Here is a 6482-nt window from a genome sequence, read left to right as displayed (position 1 = left end):
TTTCCTTATTTTTTTGCTTTTTGTGCCTATATTTTCCGGCATTTTGAGTCCTCAACTCAACTATTCGAATTCGTACTTCATATTGGCTTAATCTATTCGCGCCCCACCCCCCCCCCCCCCAAAAAAAAGCCTTCCCTGAAGCAGGGTTAATCAGTAATCTATGATACAATCCCTTTTTCTCTTATACATTCTGCAAAACGAAAAACAAACAACCTTAAAAATATTTGTTTATTTCATAACATAAAAGTTATCTTTTATAAAAATAAGCCTTAAATTCAAATTTAACCCTCCAACTATATCACTTCTATCATTTAAGTATCTAAAGTTTTTTTTTTGGCCAAAAATGATAACTATCAGTTTCGTCTTATTTTACCTCAAAACACAATAATAATAATTCTTATTCAAAATAACATAAAATAAAATTTGATAATCTAAATACCGCTTTTATAAATAAAAATCTTTAAATATTTAAGTGAAAAAAAAACAATATAAGGAATTTTTATAGTTAAACCTAAAACTACTGGAGGTCATGTAGCTGCATTAGTTAACATTTTTTGTTTGAATCCCTTAACCCCTAATTCACTTTAACCTGCAACTCCAAAATTCTACCATATCATCGCTGTCAAATAACAAAAATTGTTTTATCAAAAATCACTTCACATTGTTAATTTCAGACTACATTATTACACAAAACAAGTCATATAAATATCGGATTATTATATACTTCCTCTCCTTTGTAATATTTTGAGTTTTAATAGTAAAAAAAAATTTAAATTCTTAATTTTTAAAATTTATTGCTAATAAAAATTTTAATATATATATATTATAAAAGTAGTTTTTAAATATTTAAAAGTCTGCAGGTCATTTTCACATTATTGTAAAGGAAAAGAAAAAACAGAATGACATTAAAGAGTGTTTGGTTTACCGAATGTAGCATTCTAAAATTGAGAGATTATAGTGTTTAAATTTTAATATTCCGACCATCCCATAATTTCACATTTCGGTCATAATATAAGGTGTAATCTCAATACAACCCATTCCTAAGTAATTTTAGATTATGAGGTAATCTTAAAATTTAAACCAATTTACCTTTTGTTTTTATTATTTTAATTAATTTAAGTTTTTTTCCTTAAATGAAGTTTAAGACTAATTAAAAACAAAAATTTTCTTTTTCTTAATAGTGAACCAATAGATATCATACATTACAATTATAATCATTATATTTTATTTAATAACTTATTTATTAATATATTGATTATAGTTATAAATATAATTATGGTTAGTGTTGCAATTACTTCTTCATAAATTATTATAATTATGATTTATCAATTCATTTCAACACAATATATTTACTTATTAATATAAAAATTGTAATAGAAAGTAAGAATTGTAATAATTTACCATAATTTTATAAAAATTGAGTCTAAAGAATATTAAATGAACTAAATATGTTGAAAAAAAAATTCTATAATAAGTACAATGGAGTAATATGTGTTTTTAACCAAATACTTGAATCTTATATTCTAGTTAAAGGAATCAAACAAAGTAATCTTATATTCTACCTGTAATATTGTTATATTCTTATAATTTTATTACAAAATGAAATCTAAGATTTAGCGAGTAAATGATTACTTGAAAATTAAAACAAAAAGAAATTCAAATTTGAGGAGATAACCCTACGAAGCATTGGCATTTTTTATTTTTGATTCGTGAATCCAACATTAACATGCTTATCATTTTGGATAAATTCAAAGAAAAATTAGTAAAGAAGATTAAAAGAGCAAGGAGAATTGTACTGGGTTGGGTCAAATATCTTGAATAGGAAAAGACGATAGAGAAAAGGGCTAACCAAATAGGACATCAACTATTATACCAATCAAATTCCTACATAGCGGCAGCCGCATTGGGAAAGTTAATGGACATTCAGACATGCATATTTATAATAATTTTATCTATTTAAACCAATTTCAGAACATATCTTACTGCTTCTTATTTGTCGTGAATGTTTGTTGGCAAATTTGTTCATGACTCAATCCAAAAGAAAATCCAGTAGAACATAGCCCCTTAATTTAACTTTATTGGAAAGACAATGAAAGAAATCCGAAAGAGAGTAAAAAAAAGAGTATAATAGTGACAACAATTTTCAAAGCATGCTATCAGCTCGAGAGGGCAATCTCCGGAAGAAATTGCTGGGTACCGATGGTAGTTTGCTGCGGAATCTGGGATGGCGAAGCCAATACAAGCCTGCAACCAAAGCCATGATCTTAAATGGTGTCACATACAGTGCCACTGCTGCAACTAGGCAAAATAGAACAAATAGGCTGGTTGCCCTGGGGTCTCTCCAACTGAGTAGAGCTAAAAATCTCTCGCCCTGAGTTGCCATGTCTCCCACCACTGTTTGAATTCTTCCTGCCACACTCCTAAGCCTATCATATCTCATCCTGATTACATCTTGAGCTTTCGATGTCGGGAAAGTATCAAACTCTTCATCGAGTTCGTCGGGGTGAGCTACTTCTGCCCATGAAAGCTTGGTGTCCATGTGAGGAGGATGCCTCGGCCGGTATCGGTAATTCCAAATCCCGATAAGGAACATGTATAAGAACATGGTGGGGAGGATTAATTCAGGGTAGCATATCAATATGAAAAACAAAACATGCACTAGAATTGTGGTGATAGGATTCTTCCACTGGCAAACCTCACCAAGCCACTTGCTCATAGCGATCACACCCGAAAACAGTGATACAATCCTGAAGAAGTTAGCTTTGCTTCTTCTCATGCTCCACATGTGGGAATCCACATCCAACATATACTCCACTACCTCTTTCCTCAACGGTGGCTCCGCTCGGCCAAGCCTCACCGCCACAATGTTCATGGCCTGATATCTTAGGCTGTCTAACTGGTTTACAGTGAAAGGATGCAAGTAATGCATTTTGGTAGCAAGGGATGCGAATAGAGGTAGATCATATTTGCAAGAGAGAGGCATGTGAATCTAACTGCTAACTGAAGCTCCCCCATTTTCTTCAATCCAGATGGTTGTAGGACGAGAAGAGGGTAAGAGTGGGTATAAATCTTATCTGTTTCCAGTGTTGACAGCCGAATTCTTACTTTGCCGATTCGAGAATCATTTTTACCTCCACTGCCACCCAAGTGGTTGTTGTCGAAAACTCCCAACGTGATCACCGTGCAAGGGTCGTACACCTCCCATGTATATTGCTCATTCCATTTAGGATTTAAGCTTTCGATTATGGTTCGGGTTCGCACCCACTTCTGCCCGTATTTAGCCACACAGTAAGCATCTGTGCTTCCTTTCCCTTCTTTGTTCTTCATTGGTTGAAGCCCTTGAGCACTTAAGATGCCCACCTCCAGGATTCCAATTGGGTTCTTCCAAAGCTGCCTAGCAGTTGGCCTTTGGTCACTTACGTACATGGTTGATTCATCCAGCACATGGTAAGCTCCTTCAAGACAGACTCTAAGGTGAATCCTACTTGAAAATTTGAGTTCATGCCTCTTGTCTCCCTCCAGCGCACCAAATCCGAACTTTTCAAGATTGAACCATTTTGAATGAACCGCTCGATGATCCAACCGCCTTTCAAAGATGTGGAGGGGCAAGATTATCCTCCCCATAACTTCATCTTTTGCAGAGGTGACTTTATTTTCAACTGTTAGATACAGTTGCTCCTCGAAAGGCTCAGCTGCTACGAATATCAAATCTTCATTCCACATGGGATTCTGTGTCTTCTGAGGACATACCTTGGTTTTAAGTATTTGATTTCCAACTTGAGCCTTAACAAAAGCCTGTGGTAATTGGCTTTTATCATGTGGCTCAACATCCTGAGCTTCAATAACGTTCACTCTAAGGTACCATAGTTTTGGAGATACATAAACCTTTGATCGGATGTTGAAAACACCCTCTCCTTGAACTGAGCTAGCATCTGTATGCCAAGCATCTGGAAATGCTTCATCAGCTTGTGTTCCCATCCACACCGCAAGCATAACCTCCCCTCTCACCTTGCTTTCCCCTCGACGGTCTTCTAATCGATACCATTGTGGTGCCAAAGGACTATCAGGTGGAACCCTTGTAGGCACTTCATTCATGTCGAAGATCACCCTTCCTATGTAATCATCCCTGCCAACCATCTCTCTGTCTCTTACAAACACCTCTAGAATTGAAGACTGTATCTTCTCCTTGGAGAATGCAAACACTTGGTGCCATTCCGGGTTCGGTTTCTTCTCGAAATGCTGTGTTTTTCCTTTATAATTCCCCAGCTTCACTTCGACATAAGGATCGATGGTTCCGGTAACAGGATTAGTGGGCAAATCTTTGGCTTTAACAACCCTGACATAAAGATAAAACATCTGCTCAACAAGGTCATATGTGCTTGTTGCTCGTTCACTGCTAATCCAACCACCTCCGCCGCGTGTTCCACCATGAGGCCATCGTTCCCCGAGCTGCGGTTTTGTGTCCTTCAATTTGAACTCTTCTTTCTGGTTAGCAGCAGTCGCTGGATTCATTGATGACAGACTTCTTCTAACTCACCTCTTATCCTAACGAAATTTGTTGCTTGAAAGCCTAGGAACCCTCAAAAGGTGCTAAATGAAGTACAATGAGTTGCTTTGTAGTTTGTATCAGTATACCTGTATTGTAGCTTTAAATCCTTTAATAGCTGAAGCTGAAACATTAGCACCAAAAACGAAATAAAAAAAAGTTAGAAGGGATTTCTTTTTACTTTAAGACAGCAAAACAGTTAATCAAAGCTACATAAAAATATGGATTCCAAAGTTGATTAACTCTCACCACGGCATACAAGAAGAAAGCCACTACTTTAGTAATTGGAATCGTTCATAATTGTCACTCCTTTATTGACTTTGTATAGTTGTATTCAAACAATGGATTCTTCTTATCTTCCCAAGAAAGTTTTGGAGGCACTTTGGGACCCTTTGGAGCTTCTGGTTTCGAAGGGTTTCAGATACTCTGTTAAGACCTCTTTAGCTATTCCAGAAAAGTTTCTCCAGCTGCTGCTTTAATGTTAAGAAAAAGAATCATTTATTTTCAAAGAAGAAGAAAAAAAAGGGTACGCAAAAAGACTGATGAAGGTGGAAATAAATATTAATTGAGGAGGGGAAAAGGCATTAGAAACCATAAATCATGACCATCCAAACTCCATAATTACTTCATCTGAGAACATATTAAAACAAAATAGAATAAAAAAAAAAGAAAAGATAGTGACTTTGGTTCCTAGAATTCCAGGAAGCAGCAAAGGAGAGTTGATGCCCCACTTGGTTAGACAAAGATAACCTTTATAGCATTTTTAATATATAAGCTTCAAACTAAGTGCCTTTGATCCTCACTTTTATAGATTCTTTAAGCTTTCTTAACATTTTGTCAAACTGCAAAAGCAAATAATAAAAGCTTATTTCTCCCATTAAGTCTGCCATGACACGGGCATCCTACCCATTTTACCTTAGCTGCAAATAGAGACGGAATCGAGGCGAGACGTTTTTTTTTTTTTTACCTCGGATTCAACGTTCAGGTATATATATACTTGAACTTGTGTCTTAAATTTTATATAAGGATTAAAGTAATATTTAATCAGTAATTTTTTTCAATTTAATCTTTGAAATTTTGTTACTTACATAAATTTGGAACTTCACAATTTTTTTCAATTTTAGTCATTTGATAGAAGATGAATGAGATGCGGTTGGAATATTTTTACCATCCAAGTTGCACCACTTTGCAATTGGCTCCTGATTGTTTCTGAAACGCAGGCTAAGGGTAAAAGTAGAGATTGCAAAACAGATGACTTCAGTGAGCTAAAAAAGCAATGTGATGACTGATGAGAGCTTAATTAAAGCAAAAATTACAAGTAAATAAATTAAAGTGAAGCAAAAAGCTTAAGGGTATACCACCTTTCGTACAAAGATGCTTTTGCATTTTTATTCTCCATCTTTATTGGTGCCACTTCGCGTTGCTTCATTGTTTATCTTTACCTTCACAGTTGTTTTTAGAGCAATGTGATACCTTAGGTTACACACATTGTTTCCATAATTTAATTTTTTTTTGAGGTGGCATGATGAGCCAATAAATAGGTGATACGTGGATATTTGATTAAATATATCAGGTATCTATGTATTTTCTATTACAATTTTAAAAAATAAATTAATTTATGATTTTGGGTCCTTAAAACCCTTTCATATCTAGCTTTCCCATCCTTTTTTGTTCTTAAAACTATTCTCCATCGTGACCATGATCTCTACTCTTTTCTTGTCTTCCTTATTTCAAAGCTCTAAATCATTTCATACCAAGTTAAACCTGAAGCTCCATCGAAATCTTTTTTCTTTTGCAAAACTCAAAATCTATGAGTCAGGTAAGGGTGTTGTATATGGTTTGAGGGCTTCAATATGTTCTTACAGATACTCAAAATTTAAAGAGGCAATTGTAATGTTTAATTTGATTAGTGCATTTTGTTAATTTTATTAGGATT

General features: G+C 34.7%; 1 pseudogene; it reads right to left on the bottom strand.

Moving 5' to 3' along the window:
* Positions 1-2050: 2050 nt before the first annotated feature.
* LOC107890123 (FT-interacting protein 1-like) lies at positions 2051-5214 on the bottom strand (annotated as a pseudogene).
* Between the last annotated feature and the right edge of the window lie 1268 nt (positions 5215-6482).

This window comes from Gossypium hirsutum, chromosome A09 (assembly GCF_007990345.1).
Source record: "Gossypium hirsutum isolate 1008001.06 chromosome A09, Gossypium_hirsutum_v2.1, whole genome shotgun sequence".
NCBI lineage: Eukaryota > Viridiplantae > Streptophyta > Magnoliopsida > Malvales > Malvaceae > Gossypium > Gossypium hirsutum.
Note: the sequence above shows the minus strand (reverse complement) of the source record. Positions and strands in the feature narration are given on the sequence as shown.